We start from the raw sequence: 19992 nt of genomic DNA on the forward strand, positions 1-19992 counted from the left end.
AAGTATTTCCTGTGCAGTTGATGCTCCTATCTCCTAAAACCTGCGCCCCCTTTGGGATAGGCTGAAAACTCTTCTTTGCCAGCAGCCCTGTCACAGGGACCAGAACTGAGCTGCTGCTTTGGCTCCAATTTCCCCTTGTTGTCACCACACCTTGCACAGTCACACCAAAAGATGACAGTGACAAGGACACCACACATTTTTCAGAGTCCCATCCCAGCTTTCTAGGTGAGGAACACTGCCATATCCCCCAGAAAGCTCCACATATACTATTAAAAGAAAACAACCATCACTAAAAACAACCCAGAGCCTTCTATGCTAGAAGTAACAACTCATGGGCAAACTATTAATCTATTAAAATTTTTCATTAAATAATTGCTCCCAGCTGAGGCTTACGAAAGGCCCTGCCAGGCCAAAATGTCAACTCATTTATGGGATTTATTAACAACTGTCAGGCCAGAAGGGTTTGCTGCAGCAGATCCAACAGGCATGCTCGGACAGGAGCGCCTGCCTTTGGGCTACCTGCTTCAAAAACAGGACCAACAAATGTCAGATGTCAAGTTTTCATTTCGGGTCCTGCCTCTTCCCTTTCGATCACCATGAATGGATCATTTTAGCTGTTTAGCAACCAGGACAGACCACCTCAGGTAGGGTAAGCATCAGTAGTTGTCTTGCTTTTAGAGCCGATACAGGTCTTTGTCTCAGCTTTCCCTATTTTTAAAGTACTTAAAGCATGGCTTCAAGAGCTCATGACTCAATCAGCAGGGGAGGGGCAAACTGGAAGATGAGGTGTACTTTCTTCAAGCTAGTGGCTGCTCACCGTAGCCATGTGCTTCAGCAGAGGTGGCTGAGGGCATCTGTAAGCTGCAGGTCTGTGTTCAGGAGTTACAGGCTGATCCTGGTGCAAAGAGAGGATTGCGCTTGAGTTTCATAATGGAGTTCATGGAAGTCAGTGAAAATTGAACTGCAGCCAAGGTGGAGAGCCATGTAGAACAGATGTCTTTACAGAGGATAAAACAAACAACAACAACAAAAAAAAACCTCAGAGTCTGAGTTAGAACTCTTGGCCCACGTTAAATCTGTAAAAAGCCCCGAAGTACTCTATTGTGGCTATCCCAAACACTTAAATTCCACATGTATAAAGTAAAACACATTTGCATTGCTAATTTATTAAAGGACTCCTTGACCCGAAGTCAAATACTAGCACAAGTGTTCTGCATGGAAAAGCTCTGATAAGCGTGCTCTTTAACTCTCTCTGTGAACATTCAGCAATGCTCCTTTTAAAAGTACATATGCTTCTTCTCATGTCTGATGCTAATTATCTTATCAGATAACAGGCAGCCCTGTGCTGAGTAGGTATGTAATATATTAGCCTTGGGGAGGAGAGGGAGGGAAAAAAAAAAGCCTTATCTTTCAAGTAGATTTGGAACTGTATATGATCTTTCTGAGTCTGTGGAAACTTTCCTCCGCAGCACAGAGCTTATATAAGGAAGACAGTGCAGAAGGAAAAAAAAAAGCCCAGACCCATACAGCTTTCAGGCTGCAATTCTCCAGGCTGCTCCTTTCTGTGGAATTTTCTCCTCTGTCAGTATTTTGGAATGGCATACAGGTTAAACTGTTCATCTGGCAGGGAAAGCAGCTTTGATAATTGCAAGTTTACATTACAACTCTAAACAACCAGATTAGAGTAAATAGATTAACTGAATAAATAAAATGTCACTGCTTAGCTCTGCTTTGTGCCTTGTATTCTGATACCACTACTACTGCTTTCACTACAACTACTACTACTACTACTGCTAGGCTTGAGCTGACAGCTCAGCCTGAAACCCTTTATTCATCTTTATTACTACTTCAGCTGTTTTGAGAGCAAAAAGGCATGGAGGACTTTTTGGCCAGAGGCTCTCTAACCTAGCAGGCCTGCCTGGGAAATCAATATGCTGCACTCAAGAGCACAAAGATGGATTGTGAAGCCGAGGCTGGCAAAGGAATGCGCGCTGCATCTGGAAGGACACGGAGACAGCCAGTTCTGCTCCGCCACAAGTCTCCCAGACCGCGCATGTTTGCACACCAACCTCGTGGCACCCTTCCAAGACAATTTGTGAACCTTGGTTCACACCATTTTCAAAGTAGGTCATACGCAGTAATCTCAGCCGAGGGGAGATACCCTGTCAGCAGCAGTGGCTGCGAGGAGGGCGATAGCTGCGGCCAATGAGCGAGCTGCTGCAAGCGGGGAGCCGAGCGCTCACAGGGCGCCGGGGCTGGGCAGCTGCAGCCAAGGTGCTCGCCGGGCTCCAGCAGCTGACGGGAGAGCTCCGCACACCCAGCCCCTCGCCATTTATAGCTGTACAAGCACCCACTGTTCTCCTGGACACAGCCGCCGGCACGGCTTAAACATTAACCTGAATGAAAATACAGTAGGAGAAGAGATCTAACCTTTACTGAGCTCTGTTTTCCTGATTGCAAGGAATCACAGCTAATTCTAAACCAGGGGATTTAAATTTACTACGAGCTTTGGATTACTGTTTCCTAACATGCTTCCCTTACCTGCCCCTGCTCTGACAGCCAAAACACAGCCTTGAAGGTAGCTGTGTTGACAGAGAGGATTCTTAAAGCACTTACAGTTTCCTGCATTTTACTGTATCCTTTGCTTGAGCTGTTTTAGGAGCATGGAATTAAGAACGGGTACATTTAAAGGTGTATTTTTGGAAAATGGTGTCCAGGAAAATAAATGCAGAAATGAGCGTGTATACACATTTCCACACTATAACAATATAAACACCATCAGAGAATGATCACTTTAAAGCAACAGCACAGAACTTTCCAGTAGGAAGTGCTGGGAATGAGTTGCCTTTAAACGCAGCCTGCACATCATCAGAGATGACTTGATGCTAGAAAGCTAAAGGATTGCCTGAAGAGTGCTACTGTGTTATGTAATTTTTTTTTTAACAGTTTAATTTTTAAACAGGCTCAATTTAACCTTGTTCCTGGTCAATAGTTACATGAATCTGAATGAAAATATGCTCTCTGGAGAAATCCACTCCAATATAACAGGCATGCATCAATTTTAGCACTGAAATCAACACTGAAACAGCAGAGCTGGGCAAGCATTGCTTTTTTTTGAATCTGGCAATTAAGAGGAGTGACTTTCCTCCATTTAAAAAGCTGTGCTTTTTCCTTCTTCTCTTTCTTTCCCTGTGATGTGTCAGACTAGAAATTTTAAACAGAAAGGAGCAAGAGATTTCTGAAGTTACCACATTCTATGCAAAGAGAGAGAGGAAACAGCACCTTGAAGACTGGCAAAAAGGCTTATCTCCCATCCAAGAAAGAGTGCACAGAATGACTGTCTGCTCCACTGGAAGTGACCTACCTGATCAATAGCTTGTCCAGGGAGTTGTAAGACATGCAGAAACATGCCATGACGTGCTGTTATCAGCTAAAAGGGTGCTGTAATGACTTTCTATGCAAATATACAGAAAAATCCATAAATCCAAGATGGGTTATCACTCAGTACATCATCAAGGGAACAATTTATTCTCTAACACGGGATGCGATACTCTCCTGCCAAAATTGTATTGCTTGTTTGTTACCACTAAGCTTTGGAAAAAAAGTAACTAACAAAAATCCCTTCTGTTGCTGCCTCTGGAAAAGAAAATACCTTTTAAGAAAAATTGTAACAAAGAAAACCCCCAGACATTTCACTGTTTTTTCCAGAATGACAAATAACTCTAGCTGTAGTTACAAATGGTCTCAGTATCGTACAATTTCAGGTCATGTGAGTTTTATTACTTTTCAGGCTAACTTTTGCTTTTTCCCAGCCAGCTGCTGGCAGTGGTCATTTTAGGACTGAGAGCAAACTACTTTGAAAACAAATTTGTTCAGAAATCTTTTTAAAGTGATATAGGGAAAAAAAAATCCTTTGTCTTTTTCATTGGATGTAACCTCTTTTTTTATGCAGTCTTTGAAAGGAATGAGTCTCAAATGCTAAACAGGTCACAGAGTAATTATGCATCCACCTGAAAATTAAACACACATTCAAAAGCTTAACTAACAGCATATACTAATTCATAACAAGTATATGTCACTCAGTTTATTCAGGGTTGATTATTAGGGTGTAAGCAAAACCAGATACATCAAACCCAGAGAGCAAATGCTGTAATCTTTCTTTAGGGTTAAAACGAAAGAGAAAACAGCAAGGTGATACTGTGTTGATGAAGCAGATCCGATACAGCAGGGCAGCCACAGCAAGTCATGTGTGTCTGAAATCTTTGTGTCAAGGGAGGGTGGTCTCTGGGGATACTCAGAGAAAAATCAATCCTGAGGCCTAGCCAAGCTCCTGTGCTTGGAAAGGTCAGCAGAGTCATTCTGTGTTTGGGTCAACCCGAGATCAAACCTGGATGGCTACTTTCAACATTGTAAACCTCTGTCTGTTTGAAAAGACAGACAAAAACTTTGGTAAACGCTTTTATGTTCAGTGCAGAGCCAAATTTATTATCTGTAACATGCACATCTTCTTGCTCTGGTGTCACCAATTACTTTTTATTAGCTGACCTTTCATAGCACAGGTGTTTTCCCTGACCTTTCATAGCACAGGTTTGGCAGCAGCATTTCAGATGCACAGAAGGAATTGAATGTACATTTCCTTCAGAGAGAGGAAGTGTTTGAGTTAGTAACATCTCTTACAGATTTCCTTAATGGTAAAAACCATTTTTCTTTGACATGGAGAGAGGAATGGACAAAGCTGGCAGAGATAAAAGGCCCAGTGAAGAAGCTGAAAGAACCTCAGCATGGTCTTTACGGAGGTGCACAGCTGCACAGAAGAACTGCGAGCTAACATAGCTGGTTTGTACATGACCTGCCTGCCTCCAGCTGAGCACTTGCTGTGACCGAGTTTGGGATTTTTTGGAACAAGTGCTGCAGAACTCTAATAAACTGGCACTGGTTAAAGGAGATATTTGGCCAATGCTAAGATTGAAGACAGATTAAAGATGACTTCAGTCAACCTTTGCTTCCTTATTCCAAGTTCCCCAAGATCAGCACAGGTAAGACTGAGTGCTAAGCTATTATTTATTGCCTTTTGGATCTGCTGCTGCAGTAATTTTGAAGAGTAGCATGACCTGGCTCTTCCCAATTACCTTTGCACTTGGCAAAAGCTGTAGCCTCACAGCATTCTAGATACCCACTGCATCAGGGACAGGAACCCCACACATCACCTCCCAGACAATTTTTAAACTGAGCTGAAGTCTTCTGTTTAATTATTTTCAATATGGCCTCTGGAATACTCTAGTTAGGCTTGGAAGGTTTCACATGGTCTCTTCTGGCTATGAAGAGCAGATAGCTAGACTGGAGTAGGGTGGAGATAAAAAATGGGATTTTTACTATTCCGTGTTCAGCAGCACACACATACTCACATACTAGAGAAGGGTTTCCATGTCAGCACTGCAGAAGTGCTACTGAGGGCTCACTGTTCTTGGCGGCCAGAGAGAATATCCTCTACTAGGCCAAATGGTTGAAAGCGTGCATAGTAAAATTGCAGAGTGCCATTTTGTTCCATTTACCTCTTTCTCCTCCCTTCTGTTGCTTCAACTCTGCTGTGGAGAGCACTGGAATAAGCCTGGTGTAGGAATGGTAGGGAAGTCAACAGATTTAGCCTGCTGTAACTGAAAGCAGAAGGTAGCTTAGAGGCTCAAAGATCTGAGCTTGTGTATTACCAGGACCGTTTCTGACCAAAGTGCTTATCTGATCGCCACTGGATTAGCAAGTTTTTACACTTCCTGCACTCACAATGTCAACTCTCTTGGAGCCAAAAGAGCTGCTCCTCCACCCCATTCATTCACGACAGGTAGCACAATAGCTGGCTCAGCCTGAAGATCTCCATGACCCAGGGCCATGAGCATACCAGGGCTTTTAACACAGTAACTTGCATCACCTCAGCTTAGCACCACCCAAGTAAATGTAACCCTTCAGTTTAAAGCACATGAGGTTTTTCTTGTGTTGGAATCAAAAAAACCAGCACGCTAATCCTTCTGGTATTAGTCAAATGGGGCTTAAAATCCACTCATATGCTTTGCAGTTGCAAGATTTCCCTGGCAAGCATGTACACTGGTCTCAGCCATGAATTCTCACAGAATCTAAATTTTTATTAAGAGAGAAATAAAAAACCAAACTTCATAGCAGTGAAAACTGCCTTTCCAAGCTTAAACTGAGAGCAAACTGTAGCATCATTGGCTTCCTGAATCACAAAGAAAGGACTTCAGTGGTTGTTCTGCTCCTCCATCCCAATTCTTCCAGCCAGCACCCACTGATGGAGGTTATCAAGATATCAGCCTATTCTCCAGCCGTGCCCCATGCTCTGCGGGGAAAACACAAAAACCCCCTAAGCTGGAGCTTGCAAAAGCTAGAATTTGGGACAGAAATGGGCACTGGAGTGATTCACAAGAGAGAAAGATCCTGAAGGAAGGATGCTGAAGGAAAAGATGAGTAACAGAAATAGCTTGCTTGCTTCATCTTCCAGAGAAGCAAGGAGGAGGGTGAAGGATGCTGAAATGAGAACACTACTTCTTTTTTCCTCCCGTGACTATCAGGGGAAAAAAAGAGCTGCTCTGGTTCAACTAGAAATGAGAGTTTCCCAGTGAACAAACATGTACTAGTTATAAAGGAAGAACTGTATCTCCAAGCAGGCTCCTCCAGTAACTTCCTTGGAGAAATCCCCCAAAACCCAAGTGCTGGTTCACTCATCTTCATCCAGTGTGTTTACCCACATCAGACTTGTTGGTGTAAGTACATTTCTTGAGAACAATTTTTTAATATAAAATTCCAATTCTCTTTCACTTTATTCAGTGAAATGGTGAACATCAGCCTAGTCATTACTTTTATTTCTACCATGTTATGCTTTTTAAGAGAGTAAATATTATAAAATAATAAAATGCTTGTTGGGGTGTGTTATATTTTTGTTGTCATAACCTGAATACCACTTATTTTACTAATTCAGGGTACTTTTCACTTGACCACTATCTCATCCATGTGGTAAAGCCAACAGGAAAGGCATATCCCTACTAATATCTCATCAGTGGTCAGTCACACAATCACTAAAACTGAGACTTTTCTCAACATAAATAGCACTTTTTTTTTTTTTTGGCAAGCCATTTGATTTGGCTTAGGGCACATAATGCAGAGTTCTGTCCATCTGTCCTACTTAATTATAATAATTGCAGAACCTAAATTTGCTTCCAAACATCCTTAATTAATATTATACTACAGACTGGGTGGGTTAGGGGAGGAACTCCTCTCTTTCTGATTGCTAAAAACCCCCAGTCAAACCAAAACAAGGTCTGGAAGATTTTACATTATTTTTTCAGTGTCACTGCTAGAGACTTAATAACTACAGAATGTTCCCCGTGGTTTTTAATAATTCATATAATAAGCAAACATTGTTTGTTGGCAAACAATTTGGTAAAACATCTTTACTTGCATTTTTCTCCGTGCCAAAGTATAGAAGGTTTTTTCCATGTAGGAAAATTTACATCACAGGATATATATGCCCTGCATGCTCTATGTAAATAGAAAATTTTGACCAAAGTGTGACAAATATCTGAATTCAGCTGTAAGTGATATCATTTTAGATAGGTTACAGTCAGTTAATTCCAACTGTTCTATCAAGTCACAGGCAGGGGGAGAAAAGCCATCTAGTGGACAAAAATGTAATTATATATCAGAAAATACTTTCAGGCACGAAGCTTTTACTGGAGAACTACTTTTTCATTTTGTTATTCTTCTGCAGTACTGCTTATCTAGGAATACTCCAGAAGACTCCGGGAAACCAGGGTTTGCTGGAGGGCAACAGCATAGATCTCTAAACCCAGGTTTTTGGCAGATTTTTTGATTAGCAATTGTCATAAAACATAGAAGACACTTTGCCCCTCCTATACCTCGCAGAGAATTAATCAGCATATTTTTTTACAATGCTGTGAGGGTCATCAGTCGACTGAATATCTTATCACCACATTCAACACTATGTGCCAAGCAGACTGGCATTGCCACAGGGTTTAAATAACTGAGCTAATATTTAAACTTTTGTCCCCTCTGATCCCTGAAAAATAATGAGAAGAGACTTTGTGACATTGTAAACAGATGAGCCAAAGGGCACCCAGAACAGCCTTTTACTAAAATTATCTTTGAGATTCTCTGGGACACAAGATCAGGGAGGGCTGGGGAGCGTGAGGCAGAGCAGCCAAACCACCCCTTTCACAAACCTGCATGTGCAACTCATTCAGCATCTGAGGTAAAAAGTGGGGAGAAGGGCACAAAAACTCACATCCCAGTATTATTTACAACACTCTCTGGCCTTTGCTGAAATGCAGACTACCATGATTGTATTGGCCTGTGCCATGAGTTAAATAGCTGAACATATCCCAACCAGACAGGCTGAGCTCTGTACTGTTCTCCTTGTTCCATTTATGCCAGGGACCACAAGGGGATAAACACAGCAGCCTTTTTTTGTGAAACATTTTCACAGACCTGGCCCCCAAATTCTGCCACAAAGTTCAGAGCATTTAGCTAGGCACTTTCAACTGATCTTGAAGAGCAGATAACGATCAGTCATGCTCAGACAGGCCAAAGCGTTGACACCAAAGTATAATTTCTGTGAGATTACAACAACCCAAACCACCATCATCAGAGACTATACTGTGATGATGCAATCAAACATCTGTAACTCCTGCTGCTCCCAGGAAAGTACTGAAGCAAGATTAGTGACCTGCCACTTAGCAACTGCTCTGCTGCTGGAACAACAGGTTTTGTTCTCTCTCCTGTACCCCTTTTGTTTGAGATAATAGGTATCTATTATCAGGTATTTTGTTAACAAAAAAAAACCCCAAAAAACAAAAAAAAAACCAACAAAAAAAAAAAAAAAGAAAAAATCTCTGAACTAATCTTTTGAAACAGTTGGTTTCAGGAGCATCCCATGCAATGATTTCCACCCAAGACACCTCTGCAGGGGCATGCATTTACCCGGCTTTTCCACTGACCCTGCACACACAGACATACCACATAAGCAGCAAGCATCTCCTTCCATCACTCCACTGTTTGCCACGGCGTGAGGATTATTTAAAGCATTACTTCTGCTAGAGCCACCATTCGCTGTGCTCAGACAACCCTTATGTTGCTCTGTTATGACACAAGGGAACCGAAGCTTCTGAGCTACCTTGCACAAACTTCTCTGCAGTCTCTTATTCATCTCCTAATGAATCACAGCCTCTCTTTTCATAATAACCAAATAAGGATTTCAGGATTTGGCCCATTCACTACATTCTGTATTTTAATACAGACAAGAATGGAATACAAAATCCTGCCAAAAGTTTAGCAGCAGGGGCAACCTTTTTGCTATTTTCATGTCTACAGTTCCCAATTCAACAATGCCGACTTGCTGTTCTGCACGACCGCAAGGCTAGGAATTCATAAACAATAATAATAATAACAACTGTCCAACAAAGCCTCATCCCAGCCATGCATAAGTGCAGGACTGGCACAGAGCAGAAAAATGCTACTTTGCGCCTTTACAAAGCTTGCAATGTAAACTTTGCACTGTCAGTTCAAAACTTTGGCATCTGTGTCTGCAAATGGGGAGGAACCCATTTTCAGATACTTGTGAAATATAAGCTTCAGCTGTTGCCAAGCTCAGAGATAGATTTGCTCCTTTTTATTTTTAAAAGTTTCCTGAGTATGTGAAGAAACCCACAAAGCCATTTTAGAGACGTGTAGCTATGAAAAATGGACGTGAATCTGTGTTTTTTTAAAGGAGCATTCTCAATCATTGCAATTATTCCTTGAGAATGCTTTTTAAAAAAACAGAACCATGGCTATTTTTCACAGCAACAAACCCCTAAAACAGCTCTAGAGCTTTCTGTGAAACTTAACAAAAAATTGCCTTTCAGCTAAGGACAGTAAAAATAGATAAAAAACCAATTAGCTGGCCCACATGGCAGAAGACAGGTGTGCTTTGGATGTGGTATTTATACAGAATCAGGATAAGCATTTTTTTACTTTTACACAGATTCCTGAAGTCTATAAATATCACAAACCTCTTCTTGCCAATGCCCATCCTATCCATTCAAAACATTGGCCACTCAAAGAATAACCTTCGGATGCAGCCTAAAACATTTCATCTTGCCTGCTACCAGGTTATAAAAATGAATTAACAAGAAAAGCAGGAGACTGATGAGTGAATTATGGTAATAATGAACCTTCAAAAGCGAAAACAAGTAAACTCCTTTGGAAACTGCAGCTAGCGAGAAGGCTAGGAACACCGAAACCAATTATGACTGCTTTAGTGTTACACCTGTTTAAATGAATGCCAAATCCAGCACAGAATTATTTACATTATGTTGTTAACAAAGGGACATATGAGTAATGGGAAAATTGAAATGGTTTATGCAAAACAGGCTCTACTGAAACCATCTAAGAACTTCAGGTGATTGTGTCAGACGGCAAAGGCTGTGGTCAGACCTGCTGCACTGACTGCCCTTCAGTTGGGCATGGAGGCTCCTTCTCCTTCTCGAGCTGTTGGTCACCATTCCCAAGCCACCTGACTGATGCCAGAATAAATGCTCATGTAATTGCCCCTTATGCAATTCAGTCAATGATCTTCCTGCTTTTCAATACTCCAATATTATTTTTTAAGACTATATTGCTCAAGCAGAAACAAAATTAGGGACAATAAACTGTGCCAGGAAATCAGAAGAGGGATAGTCTTCTGCAAACACACAGCAGGTGACAAGTAAATGGGAAGAGGTTGAGAGCATCAACTTCTTCCCCAGGTCATAGTCTTGTTAGAAAAGGAGATCAGGTGTATACAACCCCTTCTCCTCCATCCAATTTTTGAGGATTCAAGTACCTACATACAAGACGGTTCCCCATTGTGTAAGACATTTCATGTATTAAACCATGTTACAGACAAGAAAAAAAATATTTCTAAAGAGACCAAATGCAAGGTTGAGAGCTGGAAGTGACTGCAGAAGCCTGGCAAATCCACCCAGGAGCACAGATACCCATGAAGCCCAGGTCCCAGCTCCCTCTCCATGGCATTCCTTCTTGCATATCCTGCCTTCCTCCCACCTTAAAGGTCTTGTTCAATTCCTGATGGTTTGGTGCCCATTGACTGAAATTGATTGATCACTTGCAGAAGTAGGTTTCCAAACCCAAGCTTGCTCTCCTCACTAATCTCACCCTCTCATTGATAACTGCCAGGCCATCTCAGGCAGATGGCTCTGGTCAGGCTTCCCCAACACTGGCTTGAAGCTAAAATCCCTTTTCTTGCAATTTGTCCTTTTATGATGCATCTACTTTAACTAGTTCAGAAATGGCTCCTCAAGCCAGCGGGAAAATCAAGCTGTCTCTTTTACTTCCAGCAAGCACATTCGATGGTTTTGACATGGTGATAACTATTGCCCATTCTTGTCACAGCCAGGACACACATAACCCACTTGGATTGTTAAACTCAGCAATATGACAGAAAAAGACATCTCTCTCTTTTATATGAAAGAAACCTTACAAAAGGGCTTATTCTATACAAAGAAGATGGTACATTAAGATCAGCGAGTTTTCACAATTCAAGTTTCACTTGAGTAGTAAAATAAAGTGGCTCTCTTCCATTCTCATACCTAACACAGGCACTACACAGACAAGAAAACAGGGCTTTTACAACAAACCGGACAGCCTGCTGCACCCCAGCAAAGCTTCAGGGAAATTAAGAGCGGAAATAAACATTATATAACAAGCTGCACAGCACAGAACACAAAAAAAGAAAAAAAAAGGCAGAATTCAATGTTATATTCAATACACATCTCAGAGGTCTTTGCCAGATCCTCGCCATCTCCTGAAGAAATGCTCATTCCAAGAATGGTTGAACACCACAGAGTCACCATGGACTCTGACAGAAGTCTGTGAATCTGTTCCCAAGAAGCCCCCAACTGTGCTTCAAAAGCCAAGATGACTACCATTTAAGGTTCTCCAGGGCTGAAAGAGCTTACACATAAGATTTTCCTCTCACAACCAGAACACCAGGACCCAGAAAGAGTTCCAGCTGATTTTCCAAGCAGTGAGCAACTGGCTTTCTCAAATACAGCTGCTTTCTTCATTAGAAGACTAAATATAGTTCTGCTCCTAGCAGGCTGACTTCCTTTTAAGCCTTCTGCCATATCCATGTGTGTATTTCATTCAGTTTCTGCATGTCTGTGCCACTGTAATTCTATTTCAGCCTTTAAGTACATTCAAGAAATTTTTCATTTCCCTCTCCCATATTCACTCCAGATGTCCTGAACTGTCCAAAACTGTTTCACGTTAGTAGAATTTGTAGGGTTATTCTGGCATTCACACTGCTCCCATCTGCTTCAGTATTTTCAGGAAAGATCAACTTTCTTCCCCGACTGTTAAAGAATATGCACAACAAGTTTATGGTTTTAAAACTTCCATGATTAACAGAAGATGTTTTGCTTGTACCTTGTACAGTAAGAATAATTGAATACTACCGTATCAGGCTTTCACTTTTTCCTCTTGGAAAGATGCTGGAGTGAGAAACCTGAGGACCTGGATGATACCCTATGTTTTAGAGAACATATTGCAACAGCAGTAAGGACTTCATGACGCTGCATCAGCATGAAAGAACCTCACTGTGAAAAGCCACACTGAATGTGAGGTAGGGACTGGGGGAGCACACACTGCAGTGCTCCCTTCAGTCCCAGTCACAAGAGGGGTTGTAGGAAGGGAGGAAGCAGGACAAGGATATACCCCCTCGACTCCTCCTAATGTGAAGTTAGCATATGCTTGGATCCACATAGCTCCGGAGGGTTCAAGATGTCCTGGACTGTAAAAATCTGTGGCACATCCAGTCCTGAGTGCCCAGTGTTAGACAAATGGTGTATTAAAAATGTGACTGACGCACTCACCAAACCTAGACAGCATCAGAGAAACACATTTGCTTCTACCCCAGGAAGACTTCAACCTTGAACTTTTCAGCACAGCTCTCTACATCACTTGACAACAAACAGTAAACTTTTAATGACGGGAATACCAGTTGAAACAAACAAAATAAGTTTAGTTTAACTCCTAAAATTCTAAACTGAGGTATATTTGCATTTCCAAAGTTTTGGTCGTAAATATTATGTGCTGCACTGAATCTGTTCAGGATGAAGCTGGGAAGCAATGGGGATCTTAGTACTCAGGATATTTCTGGATGAAAAGTATTTGCATAAGCATTATGAAACTTTAGTAATATTTTTGCCCATCCTTAATCTTCTTGCAAGTGTAGGTGTGTTATCTAATAAACTTCAAGATGTACAACCTTTCTAATACAGATAAGCTGCTTGCAAAATTTTTATTCCAGGAAAGATAATTAAAAGAGAACTCCAGGTCCTTGGTTTTTTTTAATCTGGAGTTTCAGTGATGTGAATTGCTAAATGTGTCTCAGAATGCAAAGGTATCCACAAAACTTTCTAACCCTACTTACCTCTACAAGAGTTTAGGTGGTTTGTAACCTCACAGTCTTGAGTCAAAAGTTGTTCTAAGAATAGTATTGCTTTGGAGTTTTGAAGAGGAAAGAGAGAGGGGAAATGTACTGAAACACAGGTAGCCTCATTTAAAAGAAAATATGATAAATGGTGTATCTCCTTCCTCAAATATATAATAGATAGGTCCCTTTGAGGTAAATAGTCTTAGCCATTTCCCATGATGCTAAAAAGTGGAGGTTTCAGCTCTCCCTTCTGTGTAAGTAGGAAATAATAACTGATGAGGATGCCAATGCAAGTAGAAAGCAAATTAATCCAGCAATGTTTTGCTATGAACAATGTTGCTGCACTCCAATGATAACCCAAACCAGGAACAAAATTTGGCTTGCTCTATCTTCCCTCTCTAAATGTCTCCCTCTGACCATACAACTGTTCTATTTTCTGGTTAAACATTACATGGAGTGTGTTCATTTCTGCTTCAGCTAATTTAGCTATGCTAAATGCAAATGCTTCCTGTACTTATGAATACAATCTGTTCATAGTGAATAGTTTTGAAGATTTGGATTAGTTAAAACAGCAACAGTATCCATGTGGGACCAATCTTCCCTGGACAACTCTTATGCTTTGATTCATAAATTCTTTCCATAGGAAATATCTGTGGAAAATCTCCAACACATCCAGAAATGCACAACTCAGTTGCTTGAGTTATTGCGAGTTCATAATACTTATTGCTTCTCCCTTTATTTCTCAGTCTTACAATGACACTGGCTCTTGGGTTTCACATGAGACCCCATTTATGCTTATTTTCCATTATTATAGAATGCGTATTTAATAACTGCAACAACATCCCTCATTAGTAGTACTACACAAATCTATTAAAAAGCAACTTCCTGCTCTGCAATACCTGATTTCTCCATCTAATGGGTGTGCTAAGGTACCTCCTCACCTGCTGTTACCATTCTGCATGTTTGACTTATGGTGTGGAATTAAGACACAGTTGCGGGATTATGAGAATAAACGTACCATTCTCTGGCTTACAATACAGAATTTCAGGAAATCTTGAAAAAATACTCAGCCTTCTGAGATGTGGAGGTGACAGTGGTGGGAGCGCAATGGAAAACCTGCAAGTGAAATTTGAGGACTGTGGCATTCACAATCCACAAAAGATGAAGCAGAAGAGCAAAGAGGGGGGAGTATGGCTGCTAGGATGTCAGAACGTGTCCAGTTTGTCATAGATATCGGAGGCTGAAGGATTTTTTTTCTCTCCAACAGCTCATTTTGGAATTGACAGCCCTGTACTCAGCTGCCTAGAGTGCAGAGCTTGAATGTAGCTGGATGGTTCTCTTCTCATCTCTGGCAATTTGTTATGGACCTCTGCCAGAGGAGTTTGCCACTTTACACCTGATTTTGCAGACTCCCCAGGTAACCCTTGTCCATCCAGCCATTGGTGTAGCCATGCCAGGTGGTGCCTTAACATGAGAAAGAGTTCTGTAATTGAGTTTATTTTTATCAAACCTGCTTGTGATGTGGTCCCACCAATGGAGTGCAACTCTTTCCTACATTAAAATGTATATAAATTATAAGAACTTTAGGCAAAACTCAGAAAATTGCAGCCAGTCAAGTTAGGAGAGAAACTAGCACTCCTGGTCCACATGGGTCCAGAAATAAAGCTTTTAAGTCATGGTGACACTTCTTGTCAGTCAAAGAAAAGAGCAAAAGCTTAAGGTCCTTTCACAAAGCATTTGTCTTCCCATGTTTGCATTTGACAGACTCCAGTTTATTCAGTATTTCCTCTCTCTTTTTTATTTTCTGTCTTCTTCAAATGGTGTCTCTTCCTCATGATTCCACTGCTCAACACTCAGGCAGGTTCAGGGGTATAAGTACATATACCTGAGCTGAAGGTCTCATTTCTGAGCAGCATTTCTTTGAGCAGCATGCTTTGCATAATTCTTGACTGGCCATTCCACTCCAGGTTAGATCAATAATTGCAAACACCAGATTCTCATCTCCCAGACCAAGACAAGACCATAGCTCAGTCTTCCTCTCAGCAGGAATGCTGTGGCAGCAGAATTCTTTGGGTAAGCGTTCTGTGGGTTTCTTTTAAAAAAAAAAATTACTCATATGCAGAGTATGTCTAGAGTGGAGAAGAGCCAAAGATAGAAGTCCTTTTACAGACCTAGCTATGCCAGCTGAAGATGATGATCTTCCCAGCTGCCTCTCACCCTTGCCAGAGGTTACAGCAAGCTGACCCACTAGAGAGAGAGCGTGCTTCAGGCAAAATGAGTGAAGTTGGCCGAAAATGTTTAAATATTTAGTCTTTGTTCACTCAGGTTTAAGTGGTCCCCATGGTGCTGAGACACAGGTCAGAGGGGTCAGTAACCTCTAGGGTGGGTAGTAAGTCTTCCATATGCAGAGGGGTATTTGTAACAACCTTTTCAGCTGGCAGGGCAGTATGCAAGACAGAATGTATTTCCACAGTTCTGGACTAGCAGAAATGTTCTCTGTCATCAGTATTGTTCCCTCCATTCCCTCACTGGATTGCCCTAACAGTATAAGCAACTTCACACAGTATCATCACATTTGCAGGCCCTGGACCTCCTGAGGGCCTTCTGCCACCCCAGGATCTGCTGGAGGGACAACACAGCAGGACCATAAGAAATCCAGGAGATTTCTAGAGAGCATGAATGACAAGAGACAATGAGGAGAAATGTTCTACTGGACCTCATGCCAACAAGGAGAGATTCACTGGGAATGTGAAGATCAACGTCAGCCTTGGCTGAAGAGACCATGAGATAGGGGAGTTTGGGATCCTGAAGGCAGAGAGGAGGGTGAAAAGCAAGCTCAATACACTGAACACTTCAGAAGAGCAGACTCTGACCTCTTCGAAGACTTGCTCCAAAGAGTCCCATGGGATAAGGCACTGGAGGGAAGAGAGGCCCAAGAAAGCTGGATAATATTAAAGGATCATCTCCTACAAGATCAAGAGAGGTCCATCCCAACAATTTCAAAAACTGTCAGGTGGCCTGCATAGATGAACAAAGAGCTCCTAGACAAGCTCAAGCACAAAAATGAAGCATACAGAGGGTGGAGGATAACCTGGGAGGAATATGGAGACATTGTCTGGCACACAGGGATAAAGTTAGTAACACCAAAGCCCAAATGTAACTGAATCTGGTGAGGGATATCAAAGGCAACAAGAAGGGCTTCTATAAGTGCATGTGTGACAAGAGGAAGGCTAGGGAAAATGTGAGCCTATTATTCAACAAGACTGGGAACCTGGTGACACAGGATATGGAAAAGGCCAAAGTCTGAACACTGCCTTTGTCTCGCAGCAAGACTGGCCTTCAGGAGTCCCAAGTCCCAGAGACTGTGAAGAAAGACTGGAACAAGGGAATTTTACCCTTAGCAGAGGAGAATCAGCTCAAGGAATACTTAAGCAAACTGGACATATAAATTGTTCCATTGACTCTGAGTAGATCCTAAGTATTTTAGCACAGTACTAGTAGCTTGGATTTCAAGGGCAAAGGAAACTGTTAAGGAATGACAAAGTTTACCTTCCATTAGGCTTGCCAGTTTGTAAAGATAGAAGAAAACACACGCAGCATTTGACTATGCCCTGATACCTGCTGATCCATCCAAGAAAAAAGCAGGTATGACAAGTGTTCTCATTTAAGTTGAAGTCATTACCTCATGCTTCATCCCTTCTATTGATAGCAACCTTGTCTCATAGCCAAACAACACCAACCAGCATAAGCATAAACAAAATCGATCATTCTCCTTCTTATAGTACAAAAACATACATAATAAAACCCATCAATTCCCACAGATACACTTTAAAACAGTTCAGTTGTTGCTACAAAATAAAAAACAAAAATAGGCTAATAGCATCTAACGGTATTCTGTTGACATGTCGGAAGCTGTAAATGGGTTAGTTTGGCTTTTTGAGTTACAGTTTGCAGATACATCTCTACAAGATCACCATTATGAGTTACTGCTGTGTATGTTTAATGGATTTTCCTCCTCTCTGGTACTGCAGGTTCCTAGTCTGGAGTTTTGTTTCTCACCAGATCTAATCTGCTTATGTTTTACAATATTTACTTGTTAGCTACTCAATTTTGGATTCTCAGGCCAAGGAATGAAGGAGTGAGTGCTACACATTTGATTATGTGAAAACTGTCTCTATTTTCATCTGTTTGTGCTATAGATATATTTGCCTTGTGGAAGTCAATAGGCTTATGCTTCTCCTGCATCTCAGATAAATATTTTATATCCCTATTTAGATGCAATTTAAAGTATAGCTGACTGTGTTGTCTTAACTGTACATACTAATGCTTTCTTAGTAGCTCTTACACAGCTTCTATTAACCTTTAGCCACTCTGGGGCCCTATCTTAAAACCCTCTTTCATGTAAATAAACATTATTGGATGCTAATACATGTGAATTCTTCCTCACCCACTGACTACCCTAATTGATAGGGACATTATGAAAAAAATCTGGAACAGCAGCTTTGAACAGTCTTCGCCTTTATTATTGTTTTTTAATTCTCTGCCACTCTTATTGAATATATGGCTATGGCCTGATAGGATCTATAAACGGTTTGGTGGTAAGCACCATTCATTTTCATCAAACTGGACGTTCAGTGACACCAAGAAAGTGAATTAGTAAGGCATCTTTGCTATGGATCAGTTTAGCCACTCCTAAAAGGCAGCTCTCAAAATGCAATCACTGACCTGAACTAAGATTTGGGATAGCACAATGATGGACATCAGACATGGTAATCTTCTGCATAAGTTCCCTGCAGAGAGGTCACAAGATGACACTTAATTTAAGAAAGACAAATTGTACTGCACCATAAATTTAAATAAATAACACCTACATCACCAAAACAGCAGTCAGTGATACTACCTCTGTTTAACAATGGCATTACCAAAGAAAACTGAGAAAGTCTGATTTGCAGTTTTATGAGAAGTATGAAAATCTGTAAATTAAATAAACAGAGCTTTTTTGTGGTGCTAGGAACTGCTGGAAAAATTAGTGTGCAGGTGAAGGATGAAATTTCTGACAAGAGTCAAGCATCTTTTAGCCTAGACTGCAGATGAGCAGCGCAGTGACAGTTTGATGTGGTTTTACTGGGAGTTACCAAAGACAGCACTGTGAAAATTATATCCATCTTAGAGTCTCAGTTTCTCTTTGCACTGCTTGTCTCTCAAAAGCACGTATTAAAGTACCGCAAAATGCAACACATGACACCGATCAGCTTCAAACATCTGTTGTGTAGCACATGGAAAAGCACGCTACAGAATTTCTAAGGAAAGCTGCCTTGTAAATTCGCAGGAAAGCTTTACTGATTCTCTTCCGTAGGGAATTCAATTAAAATCAAAATTTTTAAAAATTAGGAAATGCCCGTGTGGAAAGCAGGAAATGGAGGAAGCTTTGCACACGCACACATACACTTCCCTGCCCCATGCCCTCTTAACAAAGGAGTATTTACATTCAACAGCTACCAGCAACAGCAAACAGCTGCCTTTCCCACTGCCCCATCAATCACCCGACAGAGCCTGACGAGGGTACTTCAAATGACTGCTTTGCGAACGCAGAACCCAGGAGCGCTTCCCAGCTCCTGGGTCCAGCTGTCCGCGCTATCGGCGGCTGTCGGTACATTCTGACAAAGCGTGGTTGTGCACCACCTCCTCCCACCCAGCGTAGCTCCCCAGTTCTCACGGGAAGGCGACACGGGCACGCGGTGGGAAGGGCTGGGAGCAGGGCTGCCGGGAGCCGGCTGAGCTGCGGCCGCCGGCGCTGACAGTGAGCTGCAGCTCTACTACGGCTTTCGCCAGTCAAGGACTCAAAGTTACAGCATGATTCAGATGCGCGGGGCAAAGCAAACCCGGGCTATGTCGTAAGCCGGCTAAGCCTGGAAAGGTGATCAGCCTTGTCACTGCTACAAATTGAAACCGTGATGTAAGGCGAGCAGGGGACGGCTGCATTATTAATCAATGACAGGGTAGCATCTGCCGAGCAGACAAACCCTACCAGTCAAAGTCACACTCTCTCTGCCGGCCTTATCGCTCGAGGTGAGCCAGCCAGAGGGTATAATCCCTTCTGACATTGCTTCCCTGCTCAGATTTCCTGGGCAGGCCTTGAACACAAGCAAAACAGATGCCAGTTCTGGGCAGCCAGTCTTTTTCAAAGGCGCTTGATAGGAACATCTGCAAATCCCTTGCTGACGGAGGCCGGCCAGGCTGAGGGCAGAACAGCTGGGGTCAGGGGTGACCTCACGGCTCCCCTCAGCCAGCGCCAGCGCTCTCGACTGGCCAGGCAGCTCCCTGCCTGCCATCCACTGAATCCACAGTGCTTTCACTGATGTCTGAGCTAAACTTTTATGTCTATACTATGTGTAATGCAACAATTTATTTACTGATAAGCATTTGGTATTTATATAACTGCAGATGAGAGAGGAGGGGAAAAAAAATCTATCAGAAATAGCTTTATAGATGAG

At 41.9% G+C, this 19992-nt stretch overlaps 1 protein-coding gene across 1 annotated transcript in view; it reads right to left on the reverse strand.

The window, feature by feature from the left end:
• ATXN1 (ataxin 1) overlaps positions 1-19992 on the reverse strand; it is a 349836-nt gene that overhangs the window by 248437 nt on the left and 81407 nt on the right. The window lies entirely within an intron of this gene.

The sequence above is a fragment of the Lichenostomus cassidix genome, chromosome 2 (assembly GCF_008360975.1).
Source record: "Lichenostomus cassidix isolate B80296 chromosome 2, HeHo_3.0, whole genome shotgun sequence".
Lineage (NCBI taxonomy): Eukaryota > Metazoa > Chordata > Aves > Passeriformes > Meliphagidae > Lichenostomus > Lichenostomus cassidix.